The sequence below is a fragment of the Triturus cristatus genome, chromosome 3_2 (assembly GCF_964204655.1).
Source record: "Triturus cristatus chromosome 3_2, aTriCri1.1, whole genome shotgun sequence".
In the NCBI taxonomy this organism is placed as follows: Eukaryota; Metazoa; Chordata; class Amphibia; order Caudata; family Salamandridae; genus Triturus; species Triturus cristatus.
The window spans coordinates 838,144,095-838,160,047 of NC_140584.1; the positions used below are offsets into that span (position 1 = coordinate 838,144,095).

The 15,953-nt window shown below is 42.2% G+C and overlaps 1 long non-coding RNA gene across 1 annotated transcript; it reads right to left on the reverse strand.

The window, feature by feature from the left end:
• Nucleotides 1-648: 648 nt before the first annotated feature.
• On the reverse strand, nt 649-2,271 carry LOC146858264 (uncharacterized). The gene is made up of 3 exons (XR_014979670.1): nt 2,119-2,271; nt 1,960-2,027; nt 649-1,868 (listed from the first exon to the last, which is right to left on the reverse strand). It is a non-coding gene; the product is annotated as an uncharacterized LOC146858264 (long non-coding RNA).
• Between the last annotated feature and the right edge of the window lie 13,682 nt (nt 2,272-15,953).

Sequence of the window (15,953 nt, forward strand, 5' to 3'; positions counted from 1 at the left end):
TTCTCGGCAAAGTTCCCTCTTGAGTTCAGAAGTAATCTAAAGATCTGGGGTTTTAGGTCTAATACTTGTACCCCAAAATGTCTTTGTTCTCTTTGTGCAAGGGTCTCTGAGCCAAATCCAAACCAGTTCTGTCCTCATTGGTGCAGTATGACCACAGGGGGTGGAGACAGCATTGTGCAAGGGAGATAGACCCTATTCCGGTGCAAGGGAAATCTCCGCCCACCACTCTAAATGCAGACCAGGTCTATTCAGGTGCTAGTGAAAACTCCTCCCACTACTCTGAATATAGCCCAGGTCTATTCAGCCCAGCCCTAACTCATTCATGAAAGGCAGCACACACATCACCCCTCCCCCCCAGTGGCCATCTGAGAGAATGCACATCCCCTGCCCTGTCACTCCAAAACCAGACAGCCAATACACAAACAGGCAGAGGCACACAGAATGGTTAAACAAGAAAATGCCTGTTTTCTAAAAGTTTCAACATGAAAAAAAAACTAGCCGTCACTCTTCAATTGCTGTTAACGATTAACGGACAAAATCAAAGACCATTCACTAAATCATATGGTCTTGAGTATTTATTTACTTCTTACTTGCATCTTTTAGACATGCAGTGCATTTACTTTTTAATAGTAAAAAGAGAGAGGGACCCCTTATGCCAAACCGAGGGAATAGGGTACTACTGACAGGTAGAAACAATTTATCCCTTGGTATAAGAGTATAGAACCACTTGGCTTGAAATAAAATCACAAGTTCCAAAAGAGAAATTACCAGCCCATGTGATTGATACAAAAGAGTTTCACATACAACAGTTTTTGTTGTATCACTAAAATATATTCTTTTATTTAAAAAAAAGGGATTCACATATATCACACAATATTATAAAAACAATTAAAAACAATTGCAATATAATTCGGGCTCAAATTCTTATACAGTTAAAATCATTTTTACTCTAAAAAAAACTAAAATTCATATGCTTCTATTAATACACAAAGACATTAAATCAACAGAGAGAGAAAACAAAAGACAATATATTTAGTCACCATAGGAACATATCCGTACTGAACAATTATGTGACTAAGCCTGGATATAGTCTATTTTTCCATATCTACGGAATTAGTTACTTCCACGGATTATGTTGATGAAGCGTCGCCGTGTTTCGATGGTTCTATTGGTGTCCCATCTTTTTCAAGACAAATATTAGAAGTCTCTCTTATTGGCACTGTATAGTTGCCTTTGGTCTGAATCCTTATTTAAATGTAATGATGCTTATAATCACTTGTTCAGCCTGGCATATTATGGGCCCATGGTCCTGTAAATCTGATGGATTTAGGTAATATAGCCTTTACGTACTGCCTTTAGCTCAATGAAGTTCCTTTTTCAGCCATCATATGACTTTTTGTAATTCTAGAGATCTCCACGTATATTCGAATTCAGATATTCTCTTTTAAACAGGAGTTTCAGTTTTCTTAATATGTAGACAGAAACTACCATTTACTTTTTAAGTCAGACCAAAGGAAAAACCTCATAATTCCCATCAATCAATATACATTGAAAATTGCATGTCAAACAAAAAAACACCATGGTTATACACAAAGGACATAAATCACAAACATTACTGTGCCAGTCTTATATTCAAAACGAGCAGCAACCTGGAGACTGTTTTTTGTACAAATTATCTATCAATATTCTGTTGCTGCTAGACCACAGGGAGAACAATTGTAACACCTAGTAGGGTTAAACATTTGTGGTGTTTCCTACATAGGACAAATTAAATTAAATACATAATCCCTGTGGTATGTGGTGCCGACGGGTTTCGAGTCCCATGTGTAGTTGCAGAGATTCTCTTCAGGGCATAGTCTGAATGAAATCTAAAACAAAAAAGATGGGGGAATATTCAATACTTCGATTCCTAGACCTTCAGAATGACTATTTATATATTTACAATTATGGTTCTGATACCTGATAATATGTGTTATTTCGTGTAAGCACAGAATCAGAAAATTCAAACAAGTTCCTAATGACTCCGTCTGTAACACAAAGAATGCACCGCTAAGTGTACAGTCTACTCGAAAAGCATAAAGCAGCCCCTCTTTTAGCTAAAGATGCAACACAATTTACATTTCGAATCGGTAAGCAGTCAAGCCTAATGGCAGACGGCGTGATTATGCTCTTCGCTCGCGGGCATGAATCTCTTCATGATACATTCTGGAAACAATGAAACATTCCATTTGAGTTGAGAGCACAGTTATGCGGTCATCGGCAGCGCTTGAGACAGATGAAAAGCGGACTTACTTCCAAAGGCCTGGGTCCTGGCGTCTTACGGGTCTTCTTGATCTCAATCAGTTTCACTTCCGGTGTTCGAGTAGATATGAACTCGTAATTGGTGGTGTTGCATTCTGGGTATCTGAGTCCCAGAACATTTGGGGACATGTTTCACTCGATATTCATGTATAGGAAACCACTAAGTTCTATGTATTTCTGCCATCTCATTAAGGCCATTATTGGTGCTGTTGAAACGTGCAATTAGATAAGCTTCTTTTCGCAACAAAAGCGTCTCAGTCTCCCCTCCTCTGGGACTCGGTTTGGTGACAGATAAAACACTCCATTTTAAATCTTTCTCGATGTGGTTCTTTTCAGTGAATTGATTAACCATTGGAGCAGTCATTACTTTATTTTTAATTCTAGATCGATGTTGGACAATCCGTTGCCTTATTTCCTGGGTTGTTTTTCCAATGTAAATTTTGGCGCATGGGCAAATGATGGCATATACCACGTTTTTAGATCTCGTGACCTGCGTTGCACTTTTGTCCGGGGTTCAGAAATGAACCCTGGAATCGCACACGCTCGTGCGTGTGCTTTTTGTCAGCTCGTATGTGAATGGGCTTTCAGTGCTTGTATATTGGTAACAGAGCACACAATAGGCCAAAGGCGGGTGCATTGCTCCGCCCACGGCCTATTGGTGTCTGTTACGAGCACCAAAGCCCCTATGTTTTCAATTATCGTGCCCAGACACGGGCGCGATAATTGAAAACATATGGCTTGCAGTGGCGCGCGCGCGTGCATCACTCGCCGGCGTGTTTTTTTTTTTTTACAATAGCGATCGTGAAGGCGATTGCTTTCAGTGTTGCTTGTTCCACATGAATTAAGTGAGGAAGTACATTTTCTTTGTAATCGCCTGGGACGGAAGCAAAACATTGTCACCTGATCGATGGACATGGACGCTGATTTGTGGAGTTTTTTGCTGTTATGCTCTCAGCTCCTCGGCTGCAATCCACTTGGTTTTCACGGCTGTCGGAAGCCAGATCCACTGAGTCCCGGTCACGTTCCTGAGGGCTTCAGACTTGCGGATGCGGGAGTCACCGAGGCTGGTAGTAGCTGGAGTGCTTGAGCGACCGAGACGCTCCGTGGAGCCTGCGCTGCATTGCTGCGTTCCCGACAATCCTTTGGAGCGGCAAAGCATCTAGTGTACCTCGGTGAGTAAGTACCCTGCAGTGAGGTGTGGGGGTGGGAGGCCTCGGATGGGTCATTCTGGGCAGCAGGGGGTGGGGTTCAGGGTCTGTTTCCTTGTTGAGACACATCCTGTTGCCCCTTTGGCATTTTCTGTCGCAGTTTGGTGGAATGAGGAAAAGACCCTTCCTAAATCCGAGATATGAACTTTTCCAAGGACGACCGGGCTATTTGACAATGCAATTATGTAGGAGATAAAAGTGGAAAACGTATTTATATTGCTTAACGGGCATCTGTCAGCAAACAATTCGACGTGAGACTGTTTACATCCTTGCCAAATGTATTCTTCAAAAACAAGAAAATGCACTGGTATCTGCCCTTCCCTGTCTAAGCCTTTCGTCATTTTTGAAGCTCAGCTTAGCTTGTGTTCAGATGTGAATTGAATTTCAGTTTGGACAGCAAGTGGAAATTGAGTCTGCGACGGCCTCTCCTCTGCTGTGCTCCGATATATAGAGGGTTGATGAGGCTTGTCAACAGATTATCTTGCTCAGTTACCGGACTAATAGCCTCTATCAGTCCCTCTGGCTTTCCGAGGCACTAGGTTGCCAAATTTGTTCGAACCGGTTAAATTCGTCTCCGGAATTCTTGCATTTCTGTCAAAACTGCAGGCCCCCTTGATTTTTCCTCTAAGTCTAGGTTTGTCATTATTTCTACACTCGAACAGCACCGTGGCAAGTGCTCCCAATCCGACCACACCTTATATTTTTATTGGACAGTTTTTCTTTCTGCTCCAGAGGTGCTTCGGTAGTACCTATCAAGATTTATTTTTATTATGTAGAATCTTCCTGCTGGCTAAAACTTAATCTCGACTATAAATGGCTGATGGCATTTTAATAACAGACTGTCCCAAAACGGGAGGAAACTGGTGAAGTGCTTGCTCATTTTGCCGCCAGACCTTATCTGACAAAGCTGTTTTAAGCAGTGGGGCCTCAGACTATATCAGAGCTCTTAAAATGCTTCTGAAGAGAGAAAGGGTGGTGGTGTGGTCATTCACGAACCTTTATATCTCTTATTACGTAGAAGTGCTGATAATATGTGAGCAATGATACTTCTTATTTTAACCCTTACACACCTCAATATAGAAACTGAACCATGAGTACTCTCTGTCAGCCGAGGTTTGACCAAACACGGCATGGAGGCTAATTCTTCAGAACATCGTGGTCTTTATTTGCCCCTTGCATTGTGCTTTTTGATGTACTTTGTATGTTGTGTTTCACTCCTATTCGTACACCCAGGATTCACAGAGAACTTCGTTTGAAAGCATTCTAAGTGTCTGATTACCCAGCCCGCTTTGGATTTTCACTTCAATGTTAAATTTGTGCTGAAGAAGACCTATTTACAATGCAATAGGTCTCACATTTACTAGAGTTTGAGCTATTGGCATTGGAAATGACAATGCCTGTTATTTATTTGTTTAAAAAACCAACACATTAATAAAAGGCATTGTAATCTACAATGCCAATAGCTCAAACTCTAGTAAATGCGAGACCTATTGCATTGTAAATGCTTGTTAGTTTTGCATTTAATGTCATTATGCATGAAATCTTTTAATTCCATTGTTGTGCCGCACCCAGAACAATTCCCACATTTGTGATGGCCCACAATTGGTTTAAGATTCCATTGTGTTCTTAGGTCCTGCTTCTTAGGAGAAGGGGATATCTCAGCTCGTGCAATCTGCTGGCCTATGCTCATATTTTTCTTCATGGTGAAGATTGGTGGTTGTAGTTGGAATGCCAAGTTTGCATCAAATGCCAATTCTTCAAGATAGTTTGATGAAATGTATTTGTATGTGGCCCTTAAGTTGATACACACACCATTTTCTCGGGCTTAGCTCTCATTATTTTTGTGAGTAGGCATTCCATTGATGTACAAAGCAAAACCAAAGGGGATGATGGAAGGAGTGTTGAACAATGCAAGCACTCACCCCCAGTCAACTGACCTGGGTTTAATCCATCATCATTCTTTAACTCACTCCGCTACCCCAGTACAGACATAGCCATATGCAAATCAGTCTGACCCTGTGCCTCATGGGGACAGTCAAGCTTGAACTGCCAAGCCATGACTTCCCTGGACTGGAAACAAGCATCCTGGGACCGGTTTCTGGCTAATCAGCCGTCATCAGCCAGGCTAGCTTGAATCCAGTGACAAAGTGAGCAAGGGACCAACGTCTGGGCATACCCTGCCAACTTAGGGCGAACAAAGCAAAACCATAGGGGATGATGGACGGAGTGTTGAACAATGCAAGCACTCACCCCCAGTCAACTGATCTGGGTTTAATCCATCATCATTCTTTAGCTTACTTCGCCACCCCAGTTCAGACATAGCCATATGCAAATCAGTCTGACCCTGTGCCTCATGGGAACAGTCCCGCCCGAACTGCAAAGCCATGTCTTTCTTGGACCGGAAACAAGCATCCTGGGACCGGTTTCAGGGTTTCACCCCTCTTCAGCCAGGATAGCTTGGTTCAAGTGGCATGGAGAGCACGGGACACATGTCTGGGCATACCCGTCCCACTCGGGGTGACAAAAATTTACTGCTGCTAGTTGCACAATGAATTCTGTGGGTACCTGGTGAGGGTGTTGTCTCGATTCTAGCCGTCTTGGGCCCAACCCCTGTTGTAATCACATTTAAGAGCGAGTCACCATTCACGAGGGTACATTTTTTGATTAACTCTTCAAATTATTCACAGACTTTAGGCATAGTGGTACAGACCCTCTGGATCTGTTACCACTACATTAATATGTTAGAAAGGGATACTCTCTCATTTACTGAAGAACACATACAGAAACTGATTTCCACCCCCTCTCCTTTTTCTACAATCACTTTAAGCACCTCAGCCAAACAACAAAATGAATCAGATGGGCTCATTTGCCTCCAAGAGAAGCACATTAAAAGTGAGCTACATTGCTACTTTCTACTTGACAACTTGAAAGCAGGCATGATTCCCTGGGGTCTACAAGTCAAAAATATCCCGGTCATTTTTACGCACGATCCCGAGTAAAAAAAGGATTCAGTTCCATCAGCACAAAATGCAGCCGAGACCTGATGGTCCACACTATTGAAACAGCGAAAAGTATCTTTAAGAGGCAAGCGGAGGAACTAGAACAGCTAATCCAAGCAATTAAAGATAATCACACAGTTGTGGAAGCCAAGACTTTACTGGAAAAAATTGAGAAGGAATTAAACATCTTTAAGGACAACACGATTAATTTCAAATCATCGAATGTGGAAAAAGACATTAAAATCTTCAACCTGGAAACGGTATATCCTTATTTAAAGGAGGATTTCTACATTAGGACTGCTTCACGTAGAGTTTCTAACTGATTATTTGGGGAGATCCAGGAAGAAATGTTTAACTTTTTCAGAGACATCATCCTTTGACTGTACAGGTGAATCTGAATCAGGAAAAGGCCCCTTAAACAGAAACAAAGCAAGATCAAATTCTTTTTTAGAGAAAGGCCAGCAAAAGAACAAAGTTTGCTTCAAACCACAACCATGGGAAATGAGCACAAGGCACCAGTTCTTCAAAACGTAACTACTTCAGTGATTGTGAACTTGTCGAACAAACAACTCACCAAAGATGAGGAACAAGTTCTGCAGTTAGGACTAAAGTTCGTTCCAAATACACGGACGGATTTTGCTAGATTAAACACAGAAGCAATTGAATTCTTCCGTAAAATCAGACTTAAGGTATTTTTCTCTACAAAGGAAAGTTCGATGCCCCAAGAACCTTCTGGATTGGCTAATAAATCTAATATCACCCCCCTTGTCCACACTATTCCGAAAGAAATCTTAGCCTTTGAACAAGAGGTCCTTTCATCTATTCAACAACTAGAACATAAAAGATCATATTGTAAAAACAATTTGACATCAGGACCACAGGAAGCGATAAAAGAGTTGAAAAAGGATGATTCGATAGTGATTAAAGGGGCTGACAAAGGGGGAGCGGTCGTCACTTGGCCAAAGGATATGTATTTGAAAGAAGGTAGAAAACAAGTTAACAACTTAACATGGTACAGACCAATTAAAGAAGACCCTTCTCAAAAACTTCAAGAATTAATCAAACAAATGGTAAAGAGTGGTCTTGAACAGGGCATCTGTGGAACCAAGGAGTCAGAATTCCTCATTAAGAAATTTCCCAGGATTCCAGTAATTTACTTTTTACCTAAAATCCACAAGCAATTACCAGAGCCACCAGGAAGACCCATAGTATCGGGCTGTGACTTCATTATGGAACCTATCTCCAAGCATGTTGATACGTTTCTCAAACAATTTCTACTTGCGGTCCCTTTGTACCTAAGGGACACCACCGATTTCATCAACAAAATAGAGGGTACACCTTTTGATCAAACTCAACAATGGTTGGCCTCCTTCGACTCTGTCTCATTATACACTCAAATTCCCCAGGATGATGCATTGGAAGCTATGGAATATTACTTGGAATCGAGACAAGGCCCCTATCGGGTACCCACGGAATTCATTGTGTAACTAGCAGCAGTATCAATCAAAAAGATTTTTTTCAAATTTGAATATGTCTTCTACTGGCAGATGAAGGGGCCCGTAATGGGCTGTCCCTTCGCTCCAGAAATGGCCATACAGTACATGGTCAGATTTGAGGACAAGTTAATTTACTATAACAATCCGTTTATCGAACACCTTACCCAATGGTATCGATATATTGATGATATCTGGTGTCTTTGGAACGGTTCAGACACATGGATATGTTCCATGTTTGGTTAAATTGTAGACATTCAGATATATTTAATCTCACAAAAAGCAAAACAAGCTTAACTTTCCTGGATGAGGAAGTGAAACCGAACCTCGAGTAATTAATAACTACGTTGCACAAAAAAACAACAGCTAAGAACACAATCCTGCACTATAAGAGTTCCCATCCTAGGAACCTGAAAGACAATCTGCCGTATGGACAACTTCTAAGGATTAGAAGGAACTGCTTCTGAAAAGAAGATTTTGAGGTACATGCCAATGCCCTCTGTGACCAGCTGAGAGACCGAGGCTACCCCAAAAAACTACTGAAGCGTGCAATGAAACGAGCATGGTGTACACCAAGGGAATGCCTACTCACCAAAAGAATGAGAGGTAAGTCTGAGAAATTGGTCTGTGTATCAACTTACGGGCCACATACAAATACATTTCAACAAATTGTCTTAAAGAATTGGAATTTTGAAGCAAAACTTGGAATTCCAACTACAACCACCACTCTTTGCCATGAAGAACAATATGGGCATAGACAGGCAGATTGTATGGGCTGAGATATCCCATTCTCCTAAGAAGCAGGACCTAAGAACACAATGGAATCTTAAACCAATTTTGGGCCATCACAAATGTGAGAATTGTTCTCGGTGCAGCTCAACAATCAAAGAAAAATATTTCATACACAATAACATTAAATGGGCACGGAGCTAGTTCTCTAATTCTAAAACTACAAACGTGGTATATGCCATCATTTGCGCATGTGCCAAAATTTACATTGGAAAAACAAACCAGGAAATACGGTGACAGATTGTCCAACATCGATCTAGAATTAAAAATATAGTAATGAATGCTCCAATAGTTAATCATTTCACTGACAAGAACCACATCGAGAAAGATTTAAAATGGACTTTATATCTGTCATCAAACCGAGTCCCAGAGGAGGGGACACTGAGACGCTTTTGTTGCGAAAAGAAGCTTATATAATTGCACGTTTCAACAGCACCTCTAATGGCCTTAATGAGATGGCAGAAATATGTAGAACTTAGTGGTTTCCTATACATGAATATCGAGTGAAACACGTCCCCAAATGTTCTGGGACTCAGATACCCAGAATGCAACACCACCGCCTACGAGTATATATGCACTCAAGAACCGGAAATGAAACTGATTGAGGTCAAGACTCGTAAGATGCCAGGACCAACGCCTGCGGAAGTAAGTCCGCATTTCATCTGTCTCAAGCGCTGCCGATGACCGCGTAACTGTGCTCTCAACTCAAACGGAATGTTTCATTCTTTCCAGAATGTATCATGAAGATATTTATTGCCTAGCGAAGAGCATAATCACGCCGTCTGCAGTTAGGCTCGACCGCTTACCGATTTGAAATGTAAGTTGTGTCGCATCTTCATCTAAAATAGGGGCTGCTTTGTGCTTTTCGAGCAGACCGTACACAGTAAATAGACCGTAAATAGTCATTCGGAGGGTCTAGGAATCGAAGTTTTGAATATTTCCCCATCTTTTTCGTTTTGGATTTTATCCAGTCTATGCACTGAAGAGAATCCCTACAACTACACATGGGACTCGAAACGCATCGGTGCAACATACCACGGGGATTATGTATTTAATTAAATGTGTCCTATGTAGGAAACACCACAAATGTTTATCCCTACTAGGGGTTACAACTGTTCTCCCTGTGGTCTAGCAGCAACAGAATATTGTTAGATAATTTGTACAAAAAAAGTCTCCAGGTTGCTGTTTGGTTTGAATATAAGACTGGCACAGTAATGTTTGTGATTTTCAATATATATTGATAGATTGGAATTATGAGGTTGGTGTTGGTAGGCTTTATAAAAATCCCCAGAGAACCCATCAGACCCCAGGGCACGGCTGCTAGCTAAATCTTTTATCGTCTGTTTGATTTGGTCTGCATCTATCGGGGAGCCTTAGAAATCCCGCTGTCCCTCTTCAAGCCAAACCACAGCCATCTCTTGTAAATAATCATTATGGGCCTGTGCAGCAGGTGAGCATCTCATTTGGTATAATTTGGTATAATAATCAAGAAAAGTTGTAGTGATGTCTGTTCCCTTCGTTAGTGAGTCCCCCGCGTCAGTGTCTAGTTGAGTCACAACTGTTGATTGGTACTGTGGTCTAAGGAGGTGCGCAAGTGTTCTGCCAGGTCTTTCCCCATCCCCGTACACTCGGGCCCTAGTGTATTTTCCCATATACTAGACTTCCCGGGCAGCAGCGTCAGTAAATTCAGCCATTAGATTGGAATGATCCCGGAGCACTGTCAATGACGGGGTATTTTGCATGGCAATGTCAATATCTTTTAGTTTCCGCTCTATTTATTTTAATTCGTACCGAATGGAACTCAACACTCCAACATGTTTTGAAATGCAGACACCCCGGATAAAGGCCTTAAAGGCATCCCAAAGCACAAGCTGCAACTCTCAGGTGCCCTCATTCAATTCAAAGAATTCTGTAATAGCATCCCCCACCTCACTGCAAAATACTGAATCTAGTAGAGCATTTGCAGGGAACCTCCTTAAGGGGTGCTGCTTGGGGACCGAAGGGAAAACCACTTCCAGCAATACCGGGGAATGATCAGAAATAGTGCGGGCTAAATATTCATTCTTCTGTGCGTCTAACAGAAGCAGTGGTGTGAGATACCAATGGTTGATTCAGAGTAAAAGGAGTAGTTTTGGGACCCAGGGTAGTTAATGCACGAGGGGTCCACCAACAATGTTTCCCACAGTAGAGTGAGAAGGTCTTTTGTAGCCTATGGTTTTGTGACACGCCCAGGTCCGGTAGTATCAGTGGTAGGGTCTAGTGTGAGGCTGAAATGCCCTCCCATTAATATAGTGTCCGAGTCTAACCGGTCAATGTGCAAAGCTATTTCGGAGAAAAAAATCGGATGTGTCAACATTTGGAGCTTATATGTTAACAAGAAGTACTGGCACACCCCCAAGAGATCCCTGAACTAAGAGAAATCTGCCTTCTGGGACTGTCACCACTGATATGGTTTGGAAGGGAAGGGAGCGGTGTATTTAGATGCACACCCCACGTGAATAGGTACTCTAGCAGGATAAGAACCAATTTTGCCCCCATGATGCTGCAAACCCATGGGATGGAAGTGGCGCATAGTGCGTCTCTTGGAGGAAAGCAATCTGAATGGAGTGTCTCGCTAGATAGGCCAACACCTGTCTACTTTTTGGGGGGCACAAGAGCCCTCTTAGATTCCAAGATAAACACCCCGAATGACCGATTATGATGGCTGGAAACCATTCGGATCCTTCACCCGGGGGTCTCCGAATGGGGCCCGTGGGGTTACCCATGGGTCACCCCTTCCCATGCATGCACAGTGTGGCAGGCACCATGGGGTGCCCACCACAGGGTGCATGATTTACCGCAACCACCCCTTTCTTCAATGGGAGCCTGTGTAGTCGGTCGGAACACAGGCTCCCATTGAAGTCAAAGGGAGTCCGACTGAACGGGTTTCGGACACATCGTAATCGATCAGTCGTACTCTCCGAACGTGAGTTCGAACGGAAAGCATTCCAAAACCAATTCAGTCAGACTGCTATCTGAACGACATCATAATCAGTCCCTAGGTGTCAGTCAAGATTCAGGGGTACCACTGAAGCGTTTAGTATCCATAGGCCTGATCAGCGCTATGTACAATCAGAATACTTGGGTGGTGACATCTTACAGTGTTGGGAAGTTATGCCTAGAGTGACTAAAGACCTCCACACTGTCCCAAGTGAAACAACACTTATCCCTTCTCTCAGATTACACGAATCTTAAGGATTTTTTGTTAGGTGCCCAGAAGCCACGTCAAAAGCGCTTCTAGTATGCTATTTACAACGAACTATGGAAAATCTCCCAACAGGAGGCTGCTGAGAGACTAAGTGAAATAGATAGGGTTAACCTTGAAAAGGGCTTGGCTGTGGTCGTCAATAGTATGACCACACTATCATCCATAATTTATTCCCTGGGCAACATTGTGTCTTCTGCAATAGATATAATGGAACAGGATTTTTTTATTCTACAACATGGACAATTGCAATTGCGGTCCATTATATTATTAAGCTGGATGCTACAATCATTGCGTTCTGGCCACGTGCCCTGGCATTACATCAACAGCACAACTCTGTTCTCTGTATACAATCTAACAGAAAGACAGATGGTTATGGAATGCAGACATGTAAAATATACCATGTTGCACATTGAAAAACTGGACCAATTACCTTTCACCGTGGCTGAGTCATCTTCCACAGAATGGTTAATCCATGGCTGTATTACACTGTCAGTCATGACATTCCAATTTCAATACTGTCTCAAATACCATCAGGTACGCAGATGTGAAGCGCTAGGAGAAGAGTTCATACATGAGTACTGGGAATTACCTACAGATTTAGATGTAGGAATGGGGACACTGAAGTTTTTCTCAGCGGTTCAAACTGTGAAAGTGATTTAAGTTGGTCCTTAAGTTTGCAAGGACAGTTCGCTTCACGGGGCCAGTAATGCTTCAGTTGCAACTTGTCCTGTTATTTGAAGGGTTCCCCAGCTGCCGTGATTCATCCAGTGTTCGAGCTGCTCTCGAATGGGAGCTATTTGATGCTTAATGATCAAGGCTGTTGTGGGATGGCACTGGGCATCGCATATCTGGTCACAGTAAGTTCCAGGGTTATTTGTTGTATGCAGGTATTGTTTCCACTGGCTCACACAGTTAGGAAGGCAACACTATGGCCTTCATTTAATGTTTTCTTTATACCGTTTGATTCCCTGAGCAGACTGAAAGCCATGCTTTTTCAGTAAGATGTGGCCTTAACCTCAACCCGAGAGATGTTTGATCTCTGGGTTGCAAGGTCTTCATCTGAGATACAGGCACTGGTCCATACAAACTTCCCGCTCCATTTCAGGGAAATGGTTCATCGTATCTTTAACATGTCTGATACAAAAGTAATCATGCACCTATTTAAACATATAGATTCTAGACTGTTGAGCACCTTTCAGACATTCTTCTGAGTCATTCCAGCATTCATACACTCCGTATTGGGAAGCGTTTTTGGAGGGCTTCCGTTGGTCCTACTACTTGTATTCGGCATCCTTGTTTTAGTTTTTCTGCTTCGCAATGGATGTCCTAGTTAATCAAGAGATAGAGAAAACACTGCTGCTGCAACGTCGTGAATGCATGGTGCTTCATCTGGGCACACCTCAGCTTGGGGAGCTAAGCGAGCATTGCTACCTATCGTTCAGACCAGTCTGGTTTGACTGCATCTTGCCTGTGTTCCGCTGCCTATTATGCGTAAACAAATGCGTGTTGGACTTGTGTCTGACCCTTCCATCGATTGTGCCACCGGACATAGACGTACTACTGGAACCCTTAAAGGCCCACATGTATCAGTGTCCTCAGCGTATTCCCATGATGATGAAGGAATTTTTAAAACCTCCACGGGATGTTTCAGCTCCTGGCGGAATGGACAACGACTCTATAACTTCCTCAGCGGCTGCTGTGGGAACTGGAGAAGATCACCTTTGCTCCATTGACCTGATACAAGAGGTGTTACCGGACAGTCATCAGCGAATGCAAGCGACAGTGATGATACGTCTCCCACACAAGACACATAAATATTTGTCTCTCTGTGTGATGGGAACAATTCGGCATTTTTTCCAAAACAAGTCAAATTGTAATGAGAAACACCGTTTTTTTTTCTGCTCTCACTGAGCACCATGGCTTTCGATATGCTCAGTCAGTCTAATCATATATTGATTCTTTAGTGGACTTGTAGAGCTTTTGAATTTTAACTGCATTTTTTTTACATATCTCATGTTTTTAGACACTGGTTTTATGACAATGTTTTTATGCTTTTTAGCTGGCTTATTTTAGCATTAGTTGACCTTGTCTACCTTCAAGTGAGGAGTGGGTGTTATATTTCTTAACCGAGGCCTAAGTAGCAAAACAACATTTTAGCTACATTTGTCCTACGTTGCTCTGCATAACGGTTCTAGCAATGACTTTTACCCAGTTATATGCTGAATAAATGTTGATTGGTTTCCTTGAAACTAGCCTCATTCATTATGCATGAGGATTCTTAGCATCATATCTTAAATCTCCTGCACATGACGTACATAACGGGATTAACATACTCTATACAAATGTCATCGCTATCTTCATCCTCGGCCGATACGGCTACTTTGCATAGTTACAATTATTGATTTAGGCTCATCTACATAATCATACTCACAACATATCGATTGTGGTAGAACCTCTGAGGTTACCTGTTTGGTATAAAAGAACCGCACCTTCACTAGGTAACTAGAGGAGATGCTTCTATACTGACACTGATGTTCCTGCACGCTGAAGCTTCAACATGCAGAGGTCTGACATCCCTTGCGGGGTGTCCAACTCGTGACCAAGAATGGGAGTCCTTCATTCTCTCCCATCAGGTAATGGGGTTGGCTCCCTCTTAGGGGATTCTTGGCTTTACACCCACATACATGCTAGGTACACTTAGGTAGGGTCCGCATCGTAGGAGTACGCAAAGATTACTGTCTTTATATATGCCTGCATAAATTCCTTGTTTAACACCATGGTAGAAATGTATCTATTCTTTACTCTGTAGCTGCTTGTAATCTCTTACATTAGCTTCTGTCTATTGATTGTCACAGCAAACATGTTTTATATGAGAATGGGGCTGGTTCAATAAATGCTTATTGAAAACGTTTATTTTGTGTATCTCTGAGACTAAGTGAGCACGATTGACTGAGGAAAAAGTACTGTACTGTTTCCACGATCCCTGAAGGGTCAAGAGTTGTCATGTTCAATGGTTGCCAGACACTATTCGCTTCTTGGTAAGGTTCAGGAGCTTATAGTGGCACTGTGAGCTAGCTGCTCTATAGGCTGACATATCCTGTGGGGGTGTCCGGAATCAGTCTAGACACCAAATCATCAGTTTATGTTGTCCAACAAACATGCAGATCCTATGTATTTTTAGGAACTGCACAACACATTAATATATTTGAATTATTTTTAGCTTCAACCAACTGGTATTGTGTTTGATCACGTTCTTTTTCTAAATTAAAACATTTTTCATACATTCTACGAAAAGCACTCAAAAGAATACAACCTTTTCTCCATGAAGTGCGAAGCTCTTTTTTCTCTTCAGAGGAAACTTGCTGCAAATATTTAAATACCTGTGCTTGCCCCTCATCTGCTAAACATGCATAAGGGGTGCCTTCCCACCCCAATATCTCATTTGGCACCTGGGAAAGTGCAACTGTCTTTGACTTTTTAGAAAATATTGTCCCCCTTTCCCTTTAAAATTGTACCATACACTACTCCTGGTATCAAAATGTCTTGCTTTTCACTCATTTGGAAAAGAGACTGAGCACTCACAAAATTAGGCAAATGAATCTTCAAAAGGCAGTTTCAAAATGAAGCGTTGGGTTGTATTAATACAACACTCTCAAACAGAAAGACTTTCCCAGATGTCAAATGACTCGGGTAAAACAACATGCAAAGTGTTGCGTGTGCGGCTCGTATTTGTCCAGAAATGTGGAGAAAAGTGTTTTGAATATATATATATCATTCAAAAATCGTCCAAAAGCAGAGGTGCGCACAATGTCAGGCGGATTGGCCTTTATAACGCCCTCAGTTGGGCTTCTTATTTCATGGGCTTCTGGGTCACGTAGTTCTTCCGTTACAAGGATGTCAGGGGCATAGATTGAAA